Below are 25905 nucleotides of genomic sequence, written 5' to 3'. Positions count from 1 at the left end.
TGAGCTGTCAGAGGAAGTGGTAGAGGCTGGTACAATTACAACATTTAAAAGGCATCTCAATGGTATATGAATAGGAAAGGTTTAGAGGGATATGGGCCAAATGCTGGCAAAGATTTACTTGGATATCTGGTCGGCATGGACAAGTTGGACAACAGGGTCTGTTTCCAAGCTGTACATCTCTATGAGTCAATGAGTCTAAATGTGGACTCATCAGCTCTGTGGAGATATCTAATAAGGAAGGGAGCATAACTTCACATTTAGCTGAGGCACGGAACATGGATTCTAATTTGGATAAAAGCAAACATCGGATTGATGTCAATAAATCTTTTATTCAAAAGTTATTCAAAATTCCTGAAGTATTTGCATGCATTAACATTTCACTATTAATTAATCTCACCTCTTTTGTATGCAGTTTCCAATTCTCCTCCTCACTGGATAGAAACTGGACAGCAACAATTCACAACATGAAAGTCAGAGCAGGTGCCTGGTACCTCCAGCTCACTGCTTATTCCTTCAGCCCTCCCACTTGGTCTCCAGTCACCGACATCTCAGCACACACTCCATGGGCAGAGACTGCATGCATTCTCTATCCGCAGATACTGGCATCCAATACATACCAGCCACCTCTGATCCACTCGCAAGACAGATTCTGCAATGCTTTGCTGCACTTTCCAGTGGAGAAAGTGAGGACTGCAGATGCTGGAGATCAGAGCTGAAAAATGTGTTGCTGGAAAAGCACAGCAGGTCAGGCAGCATCCAAGGAGCAGGAGAATCGACGTTTTGGAATCTTCTTGCAAACTTCTTCCTGATGTCTCCGCCCCCACCTCCTCTCTGGCCTATCACCTTCACCTTAACCTCCTTCCACCTATCACATTCCCAACGCCCCTCCCCCAAGTCCCTCCTCCCTATCTTTTATCTTAGCCCGCTTGGCACACCCTCCTCATTCCTGAAGAAGGGCTTATGCCCGAAATGTCGATTCTCCTGCTCCTTGGATGCTTCTCCAGATATTTCCTTGCAGGAGGCACACAATGACTGGTTCATATTTATAAAGGTCTCTTTCAGTCTGCAAATAGAAGTACAGAAAACTAAAAAGATACAATCTTTACATTGCTTGGATGCTCACAACATCCCTGACTACTGTGCCCTGCTTTTTATGCGCCTTCATCCTGACCTTAAAGTCTCACTGTACTTCTGGCTTGACTCACATTTCAGCACAGACATAAATCAGACAGCTTGTCAACAGTCATCAGTCAAGGGGCTGGGCATGTTGCTGGATGGCACCATGCCACATCAATCTCACACCTGAACCATGTGCCAGCAGCAGACATGACAAATTCGCTGCACATATATCAGCCGAATGAGCATGTTACCAAGTCTAAGGGAATTACTCAGTCAAGTCAAGGGATGCAGCCTTCAGTCAGGGGCCCTAGACATTAACGCAAGGTCAGTGTCCAGGTACACAGACACATTCAGTTTTTATTTCTGCAGAGTCAGGGCTCCATGTCACTATTGTTCCTGGCAATTGGCCACAGTCAGTCCTGCAGGTGTAGTGCGAGCAATCCCCAGGGAATTGTGTTTTGTCAGATGGGCAGCTGCGCACAGATCAGTCCAAGGTCCAGTCCATTGTTGCTATATGTCCAAGTCAGACACGGTCAGTCCTAGGGTCAGCGCAATGAAAGTCAAGGCTCGGCTGTCAGGGAACACTGCTGAGGTTGGACCAACAAGGAAATCAGGATTGGAAGCAGCATGCTGCGATACACAATTTGAATGGTCACCCCCCCGATGGAAGGGTCAGTGCAACATAAACGCTTAGCATGTCTAAGCTATAGGGTCAGGGCTCAGGTGGTCATGTTGAGAGACAAAATTGTGAGTCAAAGGGCTGTGTGGGAGTGTTTGGAAGCTCAGTACTGACAGGCTCAATAGGGAGTGCCAGGAAGACTGACATGCATGATCTGTAGTGCCTTCAATATCCATGCAAATTGTAAATGGCCACTGGAAACGAAAAATGGCTGCAATCATACTGAGTAGGGTGGAGTAAGTGCTTCTTTTTCAAGAACACCCCCAAGTCTATTTGTCAGAGATGTGAGGACCTTCAAGGGGCAATTGTATTCATCAGGCACATTTACAATGGAAGTTGGAGACACGTGAATTCACAGTGACCTGAATGTGAAACATTCCAGCGCCTAACTGCATGGGATAAAATCCTGGTCACACCCAAACTTGACCATGTCATTGATCATTGCAGGTTGAAGACAGTCATCTCTGTGAAGCAGAATTAATTCCAGATGGCCAGCACATCTGTGGGCCATGATTCACAATCCAAGCTCTCACAGGCTGCACAAAGGCATAGACAGACTTCCTCTCACCTTGAAATGTAAATATGTTGCTATATGTCCAAGTCAGACCCTAGGACTGACCGTGTCTGACTTGGACATATAGCAACAATGGACTGGACCTTGGACTGATCTGTGCGCAGCTGCCCATCTGACAAAACACAATTCCCTGGGGATTGCTCGCACTACACCTGCAGGACTGACTGTGGCCAATTGCCAGGAACAATAGTGACATGGAGCCCTGACTCTGCAGAAATAAAAACTGAATGTGTCTGTGTACCTGGACACTGACCTTGCGTTAATGTCTAGGGCCCCTGACTGAAGGCTGCATCCCTTGACTTGACTGAGTAATTCCCTTAGACTTGGTAACATGCTCATTCGGCTGATATATGTGCAGCGAATTTGTCATGTCTGCTGCTGGCACATGGTTCAGGTGTGAGATTGATGTGGCATGGTGCCATCCAGCAACATGCCCAGCCCCTTGACTGATGACTGTTGACAAGCTGTCTGATTTATGTCTGTGCTGAAATGTGAGTCAAGCCAGAAGTACAGTGAGACTTTAAGGTCAGGATGAAGGGGGGACAGCGCATAAAAAGCAGGGCACAGTAGTCAGGGATGTTGTGAGCATCCAAGCAATGTAAAGATTGTATCTTTTTAGTTTACTGTACTTCTATTTGCAGACTGAAAGAGACCTTTATAAATATGAACCAGTCATTGTGTGCCTCCTGCAAGCAAATATCTGGAGAAGCATCCAAGGAGCAGGAGAATCGACATTTCGGGCATAAGCCCTTCTTCAGGAATGCTCTTATATGCAATGCTGCCATTCTTAGATAAAAGTGGCAGTGGAAGTACAATGCACTTACAACCTCCTACTCTAGTTCTGCAACTTGGCGTCTGTTGTATTTATTGGAATAGAGGTCCCTGTATGAAAGTTCCACATAGGGGTACTCCATGACCCTCCAAGCTCCACTCAATGAAGGACTGATCTAAATTGTAGTTTGAAAGCGGTTGTAAATGCTGATGATCCATATTCCTACGGATGTGTTGTTTCTCTGTAATTCCCAGATGGTTTATTGGAAGCATGACCATTGGATCCAGACACACCAGAAGTTACTGTCACTCCAACAAGTTCTTGGAGAAATAGAGGAGGATCAGATACACCAGCAAGCCCAGGAGCAGCAGAAACCTGCAGTGGCTACTGAACCACCTCCACAGGAAGAGGTTACAGCTGGAGGCCCCCCTCAGGATGTGCAGGAGACCCAGAGTTTGTCATCCATGATGCCTTTTCCTCCAGATGAACGAGGCGCAGTGTAATCCCCCAGGACACCGTCACTGAGCAATGCCATTTGCTGGAGCAGAACCTTCCACATGGAGTGGCCATCCCATTGCACTGGTCGTCAAGGTGACAGCTACACAAAACCTCTTTGTAACTGGCTGCTTCCAAGGATCCACTGGGGACCTGTGTGGGACCTTACAACCCTCAACCCAGAAACTCATCAAGGCTGTTCCTGATGCATTTTTGCCAGATCACAACATTTTATCTCATTTCTCCATGCCAAGGTCCTTGCTGCAGACTGGACAGGAGGCTTTGCCAACAGAGCTGGCATTCCCCAGGTACAGGATACTATAGACAGGACACACATGAGAGTTCCTTATCATAGTGTAACTGACTTTATCAATAGAAAAGTCTTTTGTTCCATCAAATGTACAAATCAACTGTGATCATCAGTACCACATCTTGGAAAGCTGTGCCAGGTACCCTAGGAGCTGCATGATGCCCATATCCTTGAGAACCCTTGTATCCCTGCTTTGTTGGCAGAGATGGATGCCTTACATGGATGGTAACTTGGAGACAAGGGCCACCAACTGTGGCCATGGCAAATGAATCCATTACACAACCCCTGATTGAGGCCAGGGGTAGAAAAAATGCAGCCCACTCTTCCATCAAGAGGGGGCAGACAATAGGCTTGCTGAAGATGAGGTCCCAAGACCTGGCCTTTGTAGTACACTCCAGACAGAGTGTGGCATATAATCCTGGCCTGCAATGTTCTTCACAACTGGAACTTGCAAAGAGGAGTTGCGATGGATCCTGAAGAGTTAGGACAGCAACACAAGCCTTCCAAGGTGAAGATAGAACACTGCAGCATCAAGTGCAGCAGGAATTACAACATTTAAAAGGCATCTGGATGGGTATATGAATAGGCATGGTTTAGAGGGATATGTGCTGAAAATGTGTTGCTGGAAAAGCGCAGCAGGTCAGGCAGCATCCAAGGAACAGGAGAATCGACGTTTCGGGCATAGGCCCTTCTTCAGGAAGGGCTTCAGGCTCATGCCCGAAACGTCGATTCTCCTGCTTCTTGGATGCTGCCTGACCTGCTGCGCTTTTCCAGCAACACATTTTCGGCTCTGATCTCCAGCATCTGCAGTCCTCACTTTCTCCTCTTTAGAGGGATATGTGCCAAGTGCTGGCAAATGAAACTAGATTAGGTTGGGATATCTGGTCGGCATGGACGGGTTGGACCGAAGGGTCTATTTCCATGCTGTACATCTCTATGACTCTCTGACCTGACAGATGTGAAACAAAAACAGAATTTGCTGGAAAAGCTCAGCAGGTCTGGCAGTATCTGCAGAGAGAAATCAGAGTTAATATTTCGGGTCGAGTGACCCTTCCTCAGAACGGGTAGATGTGAGGTGGCTGCGGTGATCACTCATTGACTGTACAGTTGTTGTTGATCGAAAAGGCAGGCAGTGCCTGGCATTTCCCAGAGGCAAATGCAGTTTCTGTATGTTTGATTTCTTTTTTGTTCACTTTTGCTGTTGCTGAATAAAAGTGAACGGTTTTGAACCGTTTGAAGGCTTTCCAGTGTGTGATGGTCCCACATTGAACAATGAGCGGGGGGTTGAGCTTCACTGGGCATCACGAAAAGAGTAGCATTCCCTTAGACAGGTTTGCAAGATGGGATGTGGCTAAGGAGGGGTACAAAGGTGCTTAAATAGGAAGAGATGTACTAATGTGTACTTGAACATGCAATGAAACGTCAGCTGTGCCATCTGTAAGCCTGCAACATGTTTGTTCCTGGTTGCCCTCTTACTATGTGCATTGTGAAGGACTGGTTTTAATGATAAAGCCAATGGCAGGAATCACAGGACTCCCCAAACAGGTCTGCCTACAACAACTGAGAGAATACAATGTGGCATAACAGCATGATACATGTGGAAAATATTCAAGGAATTCTACCAAATGTGCCAAAGTTAACACTTAGCCAATTTCTGGTATGATTCACCCCGTTGGATAAACAAAATGTACAAAAATCATTTAATATACAAGGCTGGTAACCAAAGGTGTGACAAAACAGGTAGCAGGCAAGTTTAGAAAATTCAGCATTTCCTTCAGAAAAGATAAATCATGAGGTGGACACGGTAAATGTAGATGAAGCATTTCTGCTTAAAGGGAACTAAAACCAAAAACGCAAATGAATTTCTAATAAATGCTACAGGGAAGTAAGGACAAACTTTTGTCGATGTGTGGTTAGAAAGTGGAACTCAGACCACAGGAAGTGGTTGAGTCAAATATCTTAGATACATTCAAACAGAAATCAAATGATTGGTATGTGCAAAAGCTGAGGTGAGGCAGGTTGGAATTCTGTGTGACTCCGAGATTGTGATGGGATTCATGTGGAGCATAAACAGGCCAATTTGTCTTGTTTGGCGTGTATTCAACTATTATGGAAATTCAATGATGTCACAATGTCTATCATCACAATCCCAGCGCTGTGCCCATTACTGACTACATGGCAGTCCAAAATAATTTGATTCACACTCTTAATATTACCATCCAGTAAGATGGTGGTGAAGTAGGACACTCCAGCCAGAGTACATCCGCTCCGCCATTTAAGATGGTAAGACCATAAGACATAGGAGCAGAAATTAGGCCATTCAGTCCATCGTGTCTGCTCTGCCATTCAATCATGGCTGATAAGTTTCTCAAACCCATTCTCCCGCTTTCTCCCCATAACCCATGATCCCCTTTCTTTTTCTTCTTTCTTTCTTTCTCTTTTCCTCCCTCTCTCATCCTTGGATACCCGGTCCCGGCCTCCAACTCCCAACCTCTGAAGCTGGGACGCCAGCGGTCAGCGGCCCCACACAAAGTGGGGCAGTGGCCCAGCACAGTGCATGGTGGCAGCCAGTGGTCAGACCACGCAGAAGCCTCCTGCAGAGAGCCCCTGCAGAGACACTGTGATGCTTGCCTTTTTAACTTTGCTTCTTATCTTTCTGATCTATGGATTATACACCTACAGCTATAATGTCATTTTTTTTCTTCATTTCTCTATTCTGGAACTAAGGACTGTCCCTAGGTGCTCTGTACCTAAGATGGCACCCTGTGTTGGTGACACTGTTGCACTGTAACTAATCTTGTAACTGAAGAGGCTGTACCTAGGTACGCTCACTGTTTTAAGTGGCGACTTGTAAACTTTCCAATGTACTGGTTTGAGTACATGTAACAATAATGTTAATTCAATTTGATAATGAATGTAATCCAAATATTTCTTTTCTATTCATTTATGGGATTTGAGCATTTATTGCCCATCCCTAGTTGCAGAGTTGAGATAATCTGCAGGTCCACCTGCAATGCCTTTGGGAGGGAGTTCCAGCACAGTAAAGGAACAACGATTAATGTCCATGTCAGATAGATGAGTGACTTGGAAAGGAACATGCCGCACATGCTGTTTCCCTGTTATTATGAATAATATACAACAGAGGCCAAGAATTTTCCTCAAAACTACATTTGTTCTCTATTCAAAGGTTTCCTTGAAAAAGAGTCACACATGATTCGGTATAGAATTCACCAAAAAGGCCAACTTTTGTGAATGCTCAACTGTCAGCTTTCAGCCCAAAATTGACATCGCTTGATTTCTATACATTTTGCTGTTTGATTACTTCAACAAACATTAAGGTCACCATCACTGAAGGCATCAGCATGTTGTGTATAACAATACTAACAGCCTTCTACGGAAAGCTAAGATTTATTAAATATTTCATAATCCAGATTCTGTGAGTCCTACCTTTGTAACAACAATCTGCATTTATATAGTGCCTTTACACAGGAACTGGGAGCAGGCATAGGCTATTTGGCCCCTTGAGCCTGTTAAACCATTCAGTCAGATCATGGCTAATCTGACTGTTGGCTTAATTCCACTTTCCTGTCTTTTGCATACAACCTTTCATTCACTTGTTGATTTAAAATCTGCCTCTCAGCCTTGTATATACCCAATGATCCTGCCTTCTCTGTTTTCTGGGGAAAACAGATGAACGATCCTTTGTAAGAGGCGAAATCGCCTCATCTCAACCTTAAATGGAGGATCCCTAATTCTCAAGCTGTCTCCCGGGTTCAAGACTCCACCATAAGGGGAAACCTAAAATTGCATAGTCGACTTAGTAAAGCTACAACACAGGACCAGTTGCATCTCCAGCAGCATATTCAACATGCACTAGACAGGCTAAGCAATCCCACAATCAACCAGTTAGATCTAAACTCTGCAGTCCTGCCACATCCAGGCCTGAATGGTGGTGAACAATTAAACAAATCACTGGAGGAGGAAGCTCTATAAATATCCCTACTACCATTGAAGAGAGAGTCCAGCACATCAATACAGAAGACGAGGCTGAAGCATTTGCAACAATCATAAGCCAGCGGTGCTGAGTGAATAATCTGTCTTCTCCAGCATCACAGATGCCAGTTTAGTATTCCAGGGGCCTACATAATACTCTGGGAAATTAGGTTCAAATCCCACCACAGCAGTTGGTCAAATTACAAATCTGAAATTAAAAGTCTAATGATAGCCATAAAACACTTGCCAATTGTTGCAGATACCCACCTGGTTCACTAATGTCCTTTTAGGGAAGGGAAAACAGCTGTCATTCCCTGCTGCAGCCTACATGTAACTCCAGGCTCTCAGTAATATGGTTTCCTGTTAACTGTCCTTTGAAATAGCCTAATAATCCATCTAAACACCAAAAATATCTTCAAAGAGGAATGAAACTGGATTGATAACCCGGGGTTAACCTAATGGTTAGAAATGACAATGGCAAACTCAGTCCTGTCAATCGTATCTGGGAGCAAGTGCCAAAATTGAGAGAGCTGTCTCACAGTCTTGTCAAGCAACAGCCTGACAACGTCATGTCTCACAGACAATGTTCAGTCCCAGAAGCAAGAGTGGAAATAGAGTGATATACAGTCAGGAGGGAGCTGCCCTAGGAGTCCTCAAACATTGACCCATGAAGTCTCATGGCTTCTGGTCTAACATGGGCAAGGAAACCTCCTACTGATTACTGCATGCCACCCTCGCTCAGCTGATGAACCAGTGCTCCAACATGTTGAACAGCATTTGGAGGAAACGCTGAGGGCGGCAAGGACACAGAATGTACTCTGGGCTTTAGAACCTCAAAGCGCATCACCAATGATGGCATGGATGCACCCCTGCTTTCTGAGCTGGTCAAGTCCCAAAAGAGAACCTGGCAAGGCTGGGTCTGCAGCAGGTGCTAAAGGGAACAGCTACCAGGAAGAACATACTTGACCTCATGGTCACTGACTTGCCTTCCAAAGATGTATCTGTCTACGACAGTGATCGCAGGGATCACTACCACACAGAGAATCTCCTCCACTAGTTCACATTACCAAATGGATATGCTTTGAACAGGTTTAGAAATTCAAAGCTTGTCATTCACGAGGCACTGGACCATCAGCAGCAGAATTATAGTCCAATACAAGCCGCAACCTCATGGCCTGGCATGTCCCCACTCTATCAACACCATCAAGTCAGGACATCAACTCTGGCTCATAAAAACATAAGAACTAGGAGCAGGATCTGGCCCCTTGAGCCTGCTCCGCCATTCAATAAGATCATGGCTGATTTTTTTGTGGACTCAGATCCACTTACCCACCCTCTCACCATAGCCCTTAAGTCTTTTCCTGTTCTTTGCCTTAAAAACATTCAATGTGGTAGCCTCAACTGCTTCACTGGGTAGGGAATTCCACAGATTCACAACCCTCTGGGTAAAGAAGTTCCTCCTCAACTCAGTCCTAAATCTCCCTCTTATTTTGAAACTATGCCCTCTAGTTCTACTTTCACCCACTAGTGAAAACAAACTCTCTGCATCTATCTTATCTATACCGTTCTTAATTTTATGTTTCTGTAAGATCCCTTCCCATTCTTATAAATTTCAATAAGTACAGTCCCAGTTTACTCAATCTCTCCTCATAAGCCACCGTCTCAACTCCAGAATCAGCCTGGTGAACCCCTTCTGCCCTCCCCTCTAATGCCAGTACATCTTTTCACAGGTAAGAAGACCAGAACTGTACCGAGTACTCCAGATGTGGCCTCACCAGCACCCTGTACAGCTGCAGCATAACCTCCCTGTTTTTGGACTCCATCCTTCTAGCAATGGAGGCACAATGGAGGATCAATGGAGAGTGCAAGAGGGCATGCCAGGAGCAGCACCAGGCAGGCCTAGAAATGAGATGTCCACCTGGTGAAGCCAAATAAATATCATTGGTTGGCAGGACTAAACAATCAGGAGAAAGTGAGGACTGCAGATGCTGGAGATCAGAGCTGAAAAATGTGTTGCTGGAAAGGCGCAGCAGGTCAGGCAGCATCCAAGGAGCAGGAGAATCGATGTTTCGGGCATAAGCCCTTCTTCAGGAATCCCAAAACGTGCCCAAAACGATTCTCCTGTTCCTTGGATGTTGCTTGACCTGCTGCGCTTTTCCAGCAACACATTTTTCAGGACTGAACAATTCCACAACAAACAGCAGTCCTGCCACATCCAGCTAAGGGCAAAGGAACTGTTAATAATAGTAGAGAAAGTAGTGTAAGATTTAATGGTAGATTCTTAAGAGCAGAAAGTCAGTCAGACCTACTGAAAGCAAACCGACTCACACAAGAAACTGTGGGTTGTGGAAGAAGGGGATAGATCAAAATTATATATAGCATTCATGATCTGAAATTGTGGAGTCTGAAGGTTCTAAAGAGCGAAAGTAGAAAATAAGATGCTGCTCCTCCAGCTTGTTTGGGGTTGGATGGAACACTGCAGCAGGACAGAAATGTTAGCGTGAGAGCAGGACAGAAATGTTAGCGTGAGAGCAGGACAGAAATGTTAGCGTGAGAGCAGGACAGAAATGTTAGCATGAGAGCAGGACAGAAGTGTTAGCATGAGAGCAGGACAGAAATGTTAGCATGAGAGCAGGACAGAAGTGTTAGCATGAGAGCAGGACAGAAATGTTAGCATGAGAGCAGGACAGAAATGTTAGCGTGAGAGCAGGACAGAAATGTTAGCATGAGAGCAGGACAGAAATGTTAGCATGAGAGCAGGACAGAAATGTTAGCGTGAGAGCAGGACAGAAATGTTAGCATGAGAGCAGGACAGAAATGTTAGCATGAGAGCAGGACGGAAATGTTAGCGTGAGAGCAGGACAGAAATGTTAGCGTGAGAGCAGGACGGAAATTTTAGCATGAGAGCAGGACGGAAATGTTAGCTTGAGAGCAGGACAGAAATGTTAGCATGAGAGCAGGACGGAAATGTTAGCGTGAGAGCAGGACAGAAATGTTAGCGTGAGAGCAGGACGGAAATTTTAGCATGAGAGCAGGACGGAAATGTTAGCGTGAGAGCAGGACAGAAATGTTAGCGTGAGAGCAGGACGGAAATGTTAGCATGAGAGCAGGACAGAAATGTTAGCGTGAGAGCAGGACAGAAATGTTAGCATGAGAGCAGGACAGAAATGTTAGCGTGAGAGCAGGACAGAAATGTTAGCGTGAGAGCAGGACGGAAATGTTAGCGTGAGAGCAGGACAGAAATGTTAGCATGAGAGCAGGACAGAAATGTTAGCGTGAGAACAGGACAGAAATGTTAGCATGAGAGCAGGACAGAAATGTTAGCGTGAGAGCAGGACAGAAATGTTAGCGTGAGAGCAGGACAGAAATGTTAGCGTGAGAGCAGGACAGAAATGTTAGCATGAGAGCAGGACAGAAATGTTAGCATGAGAGCAGGACAGAAATGTTAGCGTGAGAGCAGGACAGAAATGTTAGCGTGAGAGCAGGACAGAAATGTTAGCATGAGAGCAGGACAGAAATGTTAGCGTGAGAGCAGGACAGAAATGTTAGCGTGAGAGCAGGACAGAAATGTTAGCGTGAGAGCAAGACAGAAGTGTTAGCGTGAGAGCAGGACAGAAATGTTAGCATGAGAGCAGGACAGAAATGTTAGCGTGAGAGCAGGACAGAAATGTTAGCATGAGAGCAGGACAGAAATGTTAGCGTGAGAGCAGGACAGAAGTGTTAGCATGAGAGCAGGACAGAAATGTTAGCGTGAGAGCAGGACAGAAATGTTAGCGTGAGAGCAGGACAGAAATGTTAGCATGAGAGCAGGACAGAAATGTTAGCGTGAGAGCAGGACAGAAATGTTAGCGTGAGAGCAGGACAGAAATGTTAGCGTGAGAGCAGGACAGAAATGTTAGCGTGAGAGCAGGACAGAAATGTTAGCGTAAGAGCAGGACAGAAGTGTTAGCATGAGAGCAGGACAGAAATGTTAGCGTGAGAGCAGGACAAAAGTGTTAGCATGACAGCAGGACAGAAATGTTAGCGTGAGAGCAGGACAGAAATGTTAGCATGAGAGCAGGACAGAAATGTTAGCGTGAGAGCAGGACAGAAATGTTAGCATGAGAGCAGGACAGAAATGTTAGCGTGAGAGCAGGACAGAAATGTTAGCGTGAGAGCAGGACAGAAATGTTAGCATGAGAGCAGGACAGAAGTGTTAGCGTGAGAGCAGGATGGAAATGTTAGCGTGAGAGCAGGACAGAAATGTTAGCGTGAGAGCAGGACAGAAATGTTAGCGTGAGAGCAGGACAGAAATGTTAGCGTGAGAGCAGGACAGAAATGTTAGCATGCGAGCAGGACAGAAATGTTAGCGTGAGAGCAGGACAGAAATGTTAGCGTGAGAGCAGGACGGAAATGTTAGCGTGAGAGCAGGACAGAAATGTTAGCGTGAGAGCAGGACAGAAATGTTAGCATGAGAGCAGGACCGAAGTGTTAGCGTGAGAGCAGGACAGAAATGTTAGCGTGAGAGCAGGACAGAAATGTTAGCATGAGAGCAGGACAGAAATGTTAGCGTGAGAGCAGGACAGAAATGTTAGCATGAGAGCAGGACAGAAATGTTAGCGTGAGAGCAGGACAGAAATGTTAGCGTGAGAGCAGGACAGAAATGTTAGCGTGAGAGCAGGACAGAAATGTTAGCGTGAGAGCAGGACAGAAGTGTTAGCGTGAGAGCAGGACAGAAATGTTAGCGTGAGAGCAGGACGGAAATGTTAGCGTGAGAGCAGGACAGAAATGTTAGCGTGAGAGCAGGACAGAAGTGTTAGCGTGAGAGCAGGACAGAAATGTTGGCGTGAGAGCAGGACGGAAATGTTAGCGTGAGAGCAGGACGGAAATGTTAGCGTGAGAGCAGGACAGAAATGTTAGCGTGAGAGCAGGACGGAAATGTTAGCGTGAGAGCAGGACAGAAATGTTAGCGTGAGAGCAGGACAGAAATGTTAGCATGAGAGTAGGACAGTGTATTGAATTGGTAAGGAACCAGAAGGTTAGGGTCATGCTTGCGGTCAGAGCAGAGGTATTCTGTAAAGTACACAGTCTGTGTTTGGGCTGATCAGTGTGAGGAGACCGCATTGTGAGCTGCTAATACAGCAGAACAGATTGAAAGAAGTACAAGTAAGATACTGCTTCACCTGGAAGTTGTATTTGGGACTTTGACAGTGTGAATGGTTGAAATAAAGGGACAAGTGCTACACCTTCTGTGATTGCATGAGAAGGTGATGGAGAAATGGACCAGAATTCAGCAAATTAGGAACTGTATACCACCAGCATCAACCCAAACACCAGCCCCTAACCCCCCCCCCACCAACCCCACTTCCTCCCTAATCTTCTAATGCTGTCCTCAATGATATAATGGGAACAATGACTCTTAGAAATTCTGACTCATTTGCTTCATCTCTGCATTTTGTGTTTAGCAATACAGGGCAGACCAATATAACGGATATACATGTGGTTGCACAAAAGAAAAGTCTGATCCAGTGTAAAACTCACCTTCTGTCTTATTTTCATTTTCAGTTTCTCTTTCCAAAATGTCATTTTTCCTTTCTTCAGGAATACAGTTCCAGAAACAGTAAAAAAAACACTGACAAGATTTCAGCAAGTCACTGACAACGAGAGTTGGTAGGTCATTCAAAAGCAACAGCCTTATTATCCTGAGCACATGCACATGTACTTGCAAAATGGATTTCTCAACAGGAGTTGACCAGGGGAACCACTTAATAGCATTTCACCCATTTCCCTGCTGGAAATAACACTCAAGTGCAATTTTCATAACTGACCTCAGTGATTTCATATCCTCAAATTAGTTAATGACTAATGACTTTGTAGCTCACTGTAATATGGCAGTATTGTACACCAAGTATTGTATTTGTAAATTAAACAATGTTTTACAATTCCCCAGCTGTGTAGGAATATATGAGAAGCAAGAATGATCTGTACATAGTTGCTCAATGGAACGAAGCAAGCAGAAAATAATGAAGCAAGCAGTTTAGAGTCATAGAGTCATCCAGTGCAGAAACAGACTCTTCAATCCAACCAATCTAGGCCAACCATGTTCCCAAAATAAACTAGTCCCACCTGCTTGCATTTGGTCCATATCCTGCCAAACCTATCCTATTCATGTACGTATCAAAGTATCTTTTAAATGTTGTAACTGTACCCACATCCACTACGTCCTCTGAAAATTCATTCCACACATGAACCACTTTCTGTGTGAAAACATTGTCCCTCATGTTGTTTTTAAAATCCTTCTCCCCTCACTTTAAAAATATGCCCCCTTGTCTCATTTACCTTTTCTATGCTCCTCATGATTTTATAAACCTCTATAAGGTCAATGCTCAACCTCCTACATTCCACTGAAAAAAGTCCTAGACTGTCCAGCCTCTCCTTACAATTCAAACCCTCCAAATTAGGATAGTACATTAGAATAGCACCAGACAGGAGGAGGCTATTCAGTCCATCAAGTCTGTACTAGCACTTATGAAGAGCCATCTCCTCATTCCTCTCCTTCCTCCTTGGCAAATCCTTGGCAAGTTCAAACAAGCAACAGAGAATGCCACCTGTTTCTGCTGTGATATTATCAGGTGATTCATCAATATTTACAAAAGTTTAAAATAGATTTGAGCTACTTTGCTAAGCTTTGTGTGCCAATTGTGATTCAGTGAAAGCACTGTCATGGCTGAGTCAGAAAATTGTGGGTTTGAGTCTAATTCCAGACTTGGAGTACATCATCCAGTGCAATGCTGCTGTTCCAAAAGTTAAACATGCCATCTGCCTCCCAGCTGTACATAAAAGATCCAACTGAATAACAGGGGATTTCTCTTGGGTATCCTGTTCAATATATATCCCTCAATGACTATCAAGAAAAAACATTAGATCATTTTGTCATGGGCATGTTGATGTTTGTGGGGATTTTCTGTGGCTGAGCCACTTTATTCATTAGCTTAGAGATTCCAAACACATGCTGCAGGAACATTCAGACTTGCCTATTTCCAATTCTGTAATATTAAACAACTCCACCCCTGTCTCAGCTTATGTTCTTTGTTATATTTAGGCTTGACCCTCTCAACACACTCATAAGTTCTCATTTCCACTCTCCATAAAATTGAGTTCATCCAAAACTATGTTGCCTGTGCCCTCACCCACACCAAGTCCTGTTGACCCATCACCGGGCAAACAGGAGTAGCTGACAAAACTTAGTGCGAACTTTAGAGTTGGGAAATGGTTCTTACCCTATTACAGGAAAAGGGTCTAGCTATTTGGTGAGTTTCTGGTAAATGGCTCAGGTCTGTTCTTTCATCTCAAAATAGTATACAAATTCATGGTGATTAATCAAAACCTATTAAGGATAACTGGACAGGTGATGTGTCAAGACTGCAGCATGTTTGAGCACCTGGATACCACTGTGATTTAGAGCAGGCATGCCTGCAGGAAGTGTTTGAAGTTCAAGTAGCCTCCACTTGGAGTTCCTGAGCTGGAGGTGGAATGGCGGATACTGCGACACATCAAAGAGAGGGAGAATTACCGGGATACTTTGTACTCGGAAGCAGTTGCACCTCTTCGGATGGGGGCCTTCTGATTTGGTCAGTGGTCAGGGACAGGATGGTGTGACTCCAGGTGATGCAGGTAAGGGGATATGGACAGCATGAGAGCAGGAATGCTCACTTCTGCAATAGTCTGACAGGCTTGAAGTTCTCAAAGTCCGTTTGGATGAGGCAGGAGGCTTCAGAGCGGACATCCACATTGCCCACAGCACCGTGGTACTGGAAACCAATCCAGCGGGGAAAGTACCAAGGAATGTGGTGGTTGTAAGGGACAGTATCTTGAAGTGGATTGTCACTATTCTCTGCAGCAAAGAGTGTGAGTCCAGACAGCTGTGCTGCCTGCCCAATTCCAGGGTTTGAGACATCTGCTCTGGGTGAAGAAGAACTTGAGATAGGAGGGGAAGGATCTGGTGATTGTGGTCCATGAAGAACAGGGGTAGAACTTGTAATGCTGTCATGCATCAACAGTAGGGAAAATGTAAGAATCTATTGTAAGGAATGGGCTGGCTGGGCACTTAGAAAATAATGACAGGATTGGGAAGAATTGACAGGGATCATGAAAGAGAAATCATGTTTCACAAACCTGTTAGAGTTTGTTGAGGATGTAACTAACAGAATAGATAAGAGGAACAAATGGATGCAGCATATTTGGATTTTCAGAAGTCCGTCAATATGTTCCCATGCACAATGTTAGTAAACTAAATTAGGGTCATCTGGGGTAATGTGGATTGCAAAGATCAAAAACAGTGATTAGGAATAAATGGATCATTTTCAGGTTGCAGACTGTCATAAGTGGGGTACCACAATGATTCATAAACAAGATCAATAATGTGGATTTCAAACATAATATTGATGACACAAAAATAGGTGGGAATGTGAGTTGTAGGTAGAGGTGATGAGGCTTCAAGGAGATTTAGAAAGGCTAAGGGATGGATAAGGACAAGGCAGATGGAATGGAATGTGAAATAAATGCCGTTATGCACATAACAACAAACATGCAGAATATTTCTTAAGTGCTGAGAGGTTAAGAAGTGCTGATCGGTGTGGAGACCCAAGCATCCTTGTTCATGAGAGTCTGGAAGTTAACACTGAGGTGCAGCAGGTGAAGAGGGAGACAAATAGTTTTTTGGCTTTTATTGCAGAATGGTGTGAGTACAGGAGTTAAGATGTATTGTTGTAATTCTAGACAACCTTGGTAAGACAATACTGTGCACTTGGTGCAGTTTTGGTTTCTTTACCTAGGAAGGGTATACTTCTCATAGAAGGAGTGCAGCCAAGTTCACTAATCTTATGCCTGTTCTTGTTCGATTGTCTGGTGAGGAGAGATTGAGGAGACTGAGCCCATATTCTTTAGAGTTTAGAAGACTGAAAGTTGATCTCATTGACGTGTACAAACTTCTTACAGACCTCAACAGGATAGATGCAGGAAGGATGTTTCCTGTCTGGTAATGTCACAAACAAGGCAGTACAATCTCAGAACAAAGGGTAGACCATTTAGGATTGAGATGAAAAGTTTCTTCATGAAGAGGGTGATGAATCTTTGGAATTCTCTATCCCAGAAAGTGCTGGGAGCTCAGCCATTGCGTGTTTACAAGACAGAGAATGATAGATTTCCAGGTATTAAGAGATATGGGGATAGTGTGAGAGAATGATGTTGAGGTAAAACAAAATCAGCTGTCATCTAGTTGAATGATGGAGTAGGTACAGGGACTAAAATAGAATATAATCCTGCTCCGATTTCCTATGTACCTATGATATATCTGGCTATGAGGTTGCAGATTGTAATGGAATATAATTCTGTGGCTGATGTTTACTTTGCCCCTCTCGGCACTCATGCTTTTCACCTGCTAAGTTCCTCGAGTGTTCGTGCTATGATTAAGGCAATCCTTCAATTTGAAGGAAACAAAAATGACTATTATTCAAACGTTGCTCAGTTATTGCATGAATTCCTTTCTAAAGGTCTTGCAGTAAGTAGGATATGTGGCAGTTAAACACAAGGACTGTTATTTTTATTTGTTAATTGGCAAAAGTAGTGACCTATTTTCTACCTCTGTTGACTTTGGTTAAAGTAGCATTGAATCAGGACAAGATCTGAAATAATTTTAATTTGTGCAATCGACATGATAATTGGCTAAGAAACTTGCAGGATTTGATTAACAGCTTCAAAAAAGAGATAACTAATAATGTAGTGTGTAATTTTAAACTGTAGCATACTGTATGTTCATTACTGACCACATTGGTTCAGTTTTTTTTATTTTGTGATTCCAGGATACTTGCCCAGTGACATTCTGCAGTTTTGTTATTTTGTCAGTGAACGATATTTTCCACTGCAAATATACCAGGGCATGAACTCTTTCTCCGATTTGAAATAATTTATGTTCATTTATAATCCTTTCATGATTTTATAAGAATGTTAAAAAAAGGAGTAACCTCAGCTCCACCATTTATCGAGTCACAGAGTCATTATATATACAGCACAGAAACAGACTCTTTGGTCCAACTTGCTCATGCTGACTAGATATCGTAAATTAATCTAACCCCATTTGTCAACATTTGGCCCATATCTATCTAAATCCTTCCTATTCATATACCCATCCAGATGCCCTTGAAATGTTGCAATTGTACCAGCCTCCACCACTTCCCCTGGCAGCTCATTCCGTACACACACACCCTCTGCATGAAAATGTTGCTCCTTAGATCTCTTTTAAATCTTTCCCCTCTCACTTTAAACCTATGTCCTCTAGTTTTGGACTCCTTCACCTTGGGAAGAGACCTTGGCTATTTACTCTATCCACGCTCCTCATGATTTTATAAGCCTCTATAAGGTCATCCCTCAGCCTCTGATGCTCCAGGGAAAACAGCTCCATCATAAGCAGCCTCTCCCTGTAGCTCAAACCTTCTAGCCTTGGCAACATCCTTGTGAATTTTTTCTGAACCCTTTCAAGTTTCGCATTCAATTAAATTCAATTAAACTCAATTAAATTGTGGCTAATCTTCAATCTTCATCCCTGCCCACTATCTAAATATTTTGAGTTCTTTAAATGTCCAAAAATCCAATCATTCTAATCTTGAACATACTCAGTGACTGAGCATCTACAGCTACCTGGGATAGAGAATTCCAAAGATTCAAAAATCTCTGGATGAAGAATTTTTGTCATCATCTCAGTCCAAACCTACTACTCGTATCCCAAGCTATGGCCAACATTTATTAGGTTCCCCAAGCAGGAAAGCAGCCTTTCAGCATTTAACCTGCCAAGTCTTCTCAGAATTTGATACGTTTCAATGTGATCATCTCTTATTCTTCTAAATTCTAAAGAATATGAGACCATTTTATTCAATCTCACCCTATGGGACACCCTTCTCAACCCCAGAATCAATCTAGTGAAACTATGTGAATAGTTATGTCAAATGAAGCCTGTTACCATTCACTCACAAAAATGTAGATCTTTGCATCTGTCCATTCTTTTCTCCATTTCAAAGCACACACATTTTCTCTCTCCATTCTGGTATTTTTACTTATTCTCCTAAACAAGCAATTTAATTTAGGGATTCAGTAATTTGACAGATCCATGACAGGATCGGAGGAACATCCCATTCAGCGTGCTCTGCCATTTACAATGACTGTGATCAACACTTCAATGCTTCTTACCCACATTATCCCCATAAGTACTTATACAATTGACATTCATTGATAATCTCTATTTAAATATATTTAAAGTCTCAGCTTCCACAGCCCTCTGAGGGTAGAGAATCCCAAAGATTCACAGCTCTCTGAGTGAAAGGAAATCCTCCTCAACTTGCCCTAAATGGTATCCTGTTTATTTTTAAACTGTGACCCGGTTGTGAATTCCCCAACCAGGGGAAACATCTTACCCGCACCTACCCTCTCTTTCCCTTTAAGTAATTTATACGTTTTAATAAGATCTCCTTGCATTCTTCGAAATACTGGAGAAATGTTTTAAACAGAGTGCTGCGGAGAAAGTGATGGGTGTGGGTATAGTTACAACATTTAAAAGACATTTCGATAAGTTCATGAACAGGAAAGATTTGGAGGTATATGGGCCAAGCACAGGCAGGTGGGACTAGTTTAGTTTAGGAACATGGTCGGTGTGGACTAGTTGGACTGAAGGGTCTGTTTCCATGCTGTATGACTCTATAATACAGACCAAGTTTGCCCCGTCTCTCTTCATAAGACAGTCCTACCAAACCAGGAACAAGTCTTGTGTAGCTCCCTCGATGGTAATAATATCTTACCTGAGGTTAAGCATTGTCCAAGATATCATTCCTCATCATTAAGCCCAGTTGGTGATAATCAGATCATTGCACTGTTTAAGAATGCCTTGATCAAAGTTGGAGAAAGTAAGGACTGCAGATGCTGGAGACCAGAGTTGAAAAATGTGATGCTGGAAAAACACAGCAGGCCAGGCAGCATCCGAGGAGGAGGAGAATTGACGTTTCGGGCATAAGCCCTTCTTCAGGAATGACAAAATTGGCCGAGGTTGGCTTTTTATCTAATGGTAAAAGAACAGAACCATGTTTCTGGCTGCTTTATTTTTCCTATCAGTGTATAAATGCATTAGACATTTTATTATTTTGTTCGGAACATAACCAATAATCAGGGTGGTATGCAAATTCACCACCAAGTTGTTGATTCTATACACACATTCCTCAAGGAAGCAATATTAAATATGTCCAAAATCAAGTTGTAAGTTTGCTCCCCGCAGACCTATCGCCTCACTTCCTGGTACACTGACATACAGACGGGCAAAGGAACAGTAACACAAACTGAAACACTTAGTAGAAGACTCAAGTTGCTCCATCCACTCCACCCAGGAATTCCTTAACATCATTAAAGACACCAAGGTAGAGGACGATGAGACCATCGTTCCCATTGATGTGATAGTCCTATTCACATCAATAAACATTACCCTAGCCAAAGAAACACTGGCCTCACAACTAGACAAACCAAGGGCACGAATACCAATTCCATCAGCAAGGACAGTATCCTCAAACCTGTGCCTCACAACCCACTTCATCTTCAATGACAAGATCTACAAACAAATCAACAGGACACCCATTGGATCATCAATATCAGGACTCTTAGCAGAAGCAGTTATGCAGAAGTTAGAACAAAATGCCCTTCTCATCATCCAGTCCAAGCTTTGGGTCCACTATATGGATGACACCTTTGTCATCACGAAATTCAACAAATTAAAAGAAACCTACAAATACATAAACAACATCCTTAGTGGCATAAAGTTTACCAAAGAAGAATAGAACAACAACAGACTCCCCTTCCTAGATGTCACAGTAAAACATAAAGCCAATGGAGAGCTACAGACCAACAGCTACAGGAAAGCCACACACACTGACCAGATTCTCAACTACAGGAGCAATCATCCCAACACCCGCAGGTGGAGCTGCATCAGGACATTACTTAAACGAGCCACGACACATTGCAGCACCCAGGAACTATGAGAAGTCGAGGAAAAACATGTATACAATGTATTCAGGAACAACGGGTACCCGATAAGCACAGTCCGCCAATTCCTGCACAACAGACTAAAACAGGATGACACAATACACCCAGAGACTCTCGCCACCCTGCCATACAAAGACATCTCTGAGATGATGACCAGACTACTCCAGGCCCTAGGCACCATGGTAGCCCACAAACCTACCACCACACTGAAACAGCTCCTGATAAATTTAAAGGATCCTGTACCAGCAAACAGCAGAACAATCGTCATTTACGAAATACCTTGCAAGGACAGTATGGATGTGTGAAGAGGGCCACCAGTTTGACTGGGACAATACATCCATCAGGCTAAACAAAGACATGCATGAGAATTCCTAGAGGCATGGCATTCAAACCAGAACTCCATTAACAAACATATCGATTTGGACCCCATCTACCAACCTCTCAGAAACAGAACCGGAAATGATATCACACAGTGCTTCACTGGAAGCTCACTGATGATGTTACTGAGCATGGTGACGAAACGCCTGAGAACAAATCTACCAGCTCAGAGAGCAAACTTACAACCTGATCCACAACCTGAGCTCTAAATCTTCTCCACAATCACAAATGTAAAAAATCCTCACAATTGACCTGACCTAATACTATCACAGTTAGCAGGTTTGGCAGTTAATCATCAAGGAGTATTTTTGTCAAATTATCACCACATTGAACTTGCTGGCCTGGCTGACATCAGTTCAGATATTTTGGTTTGAATCTTGGGTTCCTGGAGTGGTGAGTTTGGAGACAGGAAGGCAACTAAGTTAGGAAGAGTGGTGACAAATCATTCCTGCTGCCTTTCCTGTCTCCACCAGAATCAAGTCCAAGATGGGAAGGTGCACATTGGGTCTTCTGACCTCACCACCAGTTGAGGACTTAATTAAGGACGGTTGAAGGGCATTGATCTGCTATTGCTGAGACTAACCCGAGAGCTAGCGGCATGTACGACAGGTCAACCCACACAGATAGCCTATCAGCTGCAGCTTCTCATGCCTGATCCAAGGATTGGACTTAAGGCAGAGTGTGTGTCCATTGAGACCTAACCATTTCTGATCCCCATGACCCCTTTCCCAACCTCCAGTATCCGCCTCCTTCCCTAACAAACCACTTACTTCACTCCTTGGCCCTCTGAGATCCTAGGTGTCCTTCTGGCAGTAGCTATGACTCATCTGATTGGCCAACAGCTCTCACTGGGCATGAGTTTCACCCCCAGGGTCCTAATTCCAGTCGAAGGTCTGCTGGCAGCCTCTTCAATGCCTGATTGTCTTTAGATTTGGTGGGGTCTTGCCTTAAGGAGTGAGTATGGGATTCTCACTGGCTCTCCAGCGATTGATGATACTGTCTCCTTCTCCACATGATTCCACTCATCAGGTGGGTGTAGAATCTGGCCTCATCTGGTCTGGTCTGTATCAAAACAGATGACAACTTTTCAATTAATGTACATTCTGACTACATGCTTATAGTCCATTTCTGATCTTTAATGTGATTCAACTAAGTTGAGCTGCTGCAATCGGGATTGAAGGATTTTTACCCTGTGTTTGTGGATGGTATTCCACCATTTTATTTTGTTTTTCTATGAACATGTGCCAGCTTTTCTTTCCTTATTCTTTCATGGGATGTGGGCCTTGCTGACAATGTCAGCATTTGTTGCCATTTCCGGACTGCGCTCGGTTCACTCAATTGTTTCAGAGCACTGTCAAGAGTCACACGTGTGCCAGACTAGATAAGGGCCAGACCCCACCTTTATCTGAAGCTCCCATTACTCCCAACCCCAGTCCTGAAGGAGGGTTACACCTGAAACATTGACCTCTCCATGTCCTTGTGCTGCCTGGCTTGCTATGTTCTTCCAGCCTCCTGCTTGTAGACCAAATAAAGATGGCAGATCTTTTTCCAGTGAATCAAATGGTTTTTCCAATAATTGCTGATCATTTCATGGTCATCACGACTGAGACTATCCTTAAATTTCAGATTTATTAGTTGAATTTAAATTCCACCCATTGCCATGTTCCCAGAACATAGCCCTCTGCCCATGTGCTGCAGTTCAATGATAGTACAAGCACGTCATTTAATGTCACAACCCACTGAGGCTAAAAGACTCATTTTGGACCCTTTATTTAAGGAAAGATATATTGAGGAACCTTGATTATCTGGCATTCGATTATGTGAATTTCGGATTATCCAGCAAGATCGCAAGGTCCCAATGCTCGGCTAAACGCTTATCCGGCATTTGATTATCCGGAATTTGATTAACCAATTGAAATACTCCCCGCCCGTGTCCTTCAGATAATTGAGGTTCATCTGTACTGGCAGTGAAATCAGTTCAGAGAAGGCACACTAGGATGACACCAGGTATGAAGGGAATGGTCTTATGAGGAGAGGTTGAGCAGGTTGGGCCTGTACTTGTTGCAATACAGAAGAATGAGGTGACCTTATTGAAATCTCTACAATTCTTATTGGACTTAGCAGGATAACTGCAGAATGGGTGGTTCCCCTTGGAGGAAAGTCTAGGACCCAAAGGACATAATCTCCGAACAAGCAGTCACAAATGTAAGACAGAGATGAGGAGAAGTTTCTTCTCTCAGAGCAGAGTAAATCCATAGAAATCTCTACCATAAAGAGGGCGGTTGGGACCAGGTCAGTATGTTTGAGACAGATTTTTTTATAAGGTGAGGGAATCAAGGGTTATGGGGAAAAGGCAGGACAGTGGAGTTGAGGATTATCAGACCAGTCACGATTTCATTGAATGACAGGGCAGACTTTGTGGGTTGAATGACCTATTCCTGCTGTTTAATCTTATAGCTGTACCGAAATGACTCATTTAGTTTTACTCCCTGTTTTCCATTAATCAATGCATAAGCAATGACAGTATATTACCACAAATCCCTGAGCTTTTATTTGGTGTAACAATGTCTTGCACCACACCGTAGCGAATGGTTTCTGAAAAACCAGACACGCCACATTCACTGATTCCCATAAATCCACTCTGTTAGTAAGCTCTAGAAACGCCTATAGATTGCTAAATACCATTTCCTTTCATAAAACCCCAGTGATTCCACTATTCGGGATATCCCAAAGTGCGTTACTATTTCCTAAAAACTGTTTGAGGATTTCCAAAACCATAAAAGGATGGAGGTGCTGTTGAGTTAAACTTTAGGAATGTACAGTAGTCACTGTTAGTAATGTAGGAAACATGGCAGCTAAATTACCTGCACAAAGATCCCAAACAAAGTGTGATCCGAGATGTATAAAATATTATTCTCATTTGGGATTTGGACTTTAAAATAGAGGCAGATAGATGTGTGTCAGTTCTGTGAAGATATCTTCTTAAACAGATCAGAAAGTCATTTGAAACTGAAACGAGATGCATCAATTCCAACAAAGAATGGGATTACAGTAAAGTGCCAGAGAGCTCTAGTGAAGTGTTAATGAATGCAATGTGTAGAGTGTTGGGTTTACAACAGACCAGAAATCTATTAGGTTTGATTTTACTTCAGTACAGAAATTAGAACAGTTTCTCCTAGCAAGAAAATCAAGATTTTAGTTCAGGAGAAGCACTCACCTTAGTGTTTGAGTTTGTGGAGCTTCTGAGTCAGGAGAATTTAGATAGAAATCTCCAGTTGTCAGGACTGAAAAAGTTTAGGCCATCAGAATTTTGAAAAATCCTTGGCAGCCTTCTTGGAAAAGAATCTTAATAATGTCTCTTCGGTCGAAGAAAAAGAAATGAATATCAGTTTAGTGAAACCTTAACAGTTTGTGATAGGAGTGAAATTTCTCCAGAATTGATTATCTTTATAAGGAATAGATTGTAAATTTGTTTTGCTGTTCACGTCAAAACCTTCTGAACTGTGTTAGATATAGGGGTTTATTTTCTTTTGCATGAATGTATGTTCTATTGTTCAAGAACATCTGCAGCTTTGTGTGAATATAAATTTCAGTTCCCCTGAACTGAAAACTTATTTCTCCTGCTAGGAGAAAATTGTTCTCCCTTCTGAGGTTAACTCCTGATTGTTTGACTGAAGTCAAAAAGCCAAACTAATGTCTTCCAGTCTGTTGTAAACTCAGTGCTACATACATTCCATTCAGTTACACCACAGACATCCTGCCAGACACCTGATTGAAGTCACTTGCCTTTTTAGAAACAATGTGTTTAGCTCACTGTTCCAAATAACCAATCAAATTCCACAAGCCTCAATTTAATCCCACTCACCTCCTCAAACCCTGTCCACGATCTACAAGGCACAAGTCATGAGTGTGATAATCCCCACTTGCCTGGATGAGTATAGCTCCAACAACACTCACGAGGCTTGATACTATTCAGGACAAATCAGTCCACTTGATTAGCATCACAAACATTCATTCCCTCTACCACTGACACTCAGTAGCAGTGTGTGCACCATCTACAAGACGCAGAACAGAAAATCACCAAGGCACCTTAGACAGCATCTTCCAAACCCACGTCCACTTCCATCAAGAAGGAGAAGGGGCAGCATGTACAGAGGCATCTGCAAGTTAGCTTCAAGCCCTTCACCATCCAGACTTGTAAGTATATCACTATTCCTGCACTGTCGCTGGTTCAAAGTTCAGGAATTCCTTCCCTAACAGCATTGTGTGTGTGCCGACAGCACAGGGACTACAGTAGCTTAAGAAGGCAGCTCACCACCACACTTTCAAGGGCAACCAGGGACAAGTAATAAATGTTGGCTCAGCCAGCATCACCCTCATATGTATATGAATGAAATAAAATCTAAAACAAAAAATCTGACTGTATATTCATTATCAATTACTGTTAGTAGGCGCTTACTGTGTACAAACTGACTGTCAGGTTTCGATTATCAATCGGGAACCATACTTTAGAATTACTTCATTGGCTGTAG

At 43.4% G+C, this 25905-nt stretch overlaps 1 long non-coding RNA gene across 1 annotated transcript in view; it reads right to left on the bottom strand.

Annotated features, from left to right (window-relative positions):
• Nucleotides 1–25905, bottom strand: part of LOC148141863 (uncharacterized) — a 61839-nt gene that overhangs the window by 12742 nt on the left and 23192 nt on the right. Inside the window, exons 2-3 of the long non-coding RNA XR_015752237.1 lie at nt 22144–22435; nt 19768–20024 (exon numbers count right to left, since the gene is read on the bottom strand). This is a non-coding gene — a long non-coding RNA (uncharacterized LOC148141863). The remainder of the gene's footprint in view (nt 1–19767; nt 20025–22143; nt 22436–25905) is intronic.

This window comes from Chiloscyllium plagiosum, unplaced genomic scaffold (assembly GCF_037043375.1).
Source record: "Chiloscyllium plagiosum isolate Xiang-an unplaced genomic scaffold, Cpla_swu_hap1 HiC_scaffold_31, whole genome shotgun sequence".
NCBI lineage: Eukaryota > Metazoa > Chordata > Chondrichthyes > Orectolobiformes > Hemiscylliidae > Chiloscyllium > Chiloscyllium plagiosum.
The sequence above is the reverse complement of the archived record's forward strand: the minus strand, read 5'-3'. Positions and strand labels throughout refer to the sequence as shown.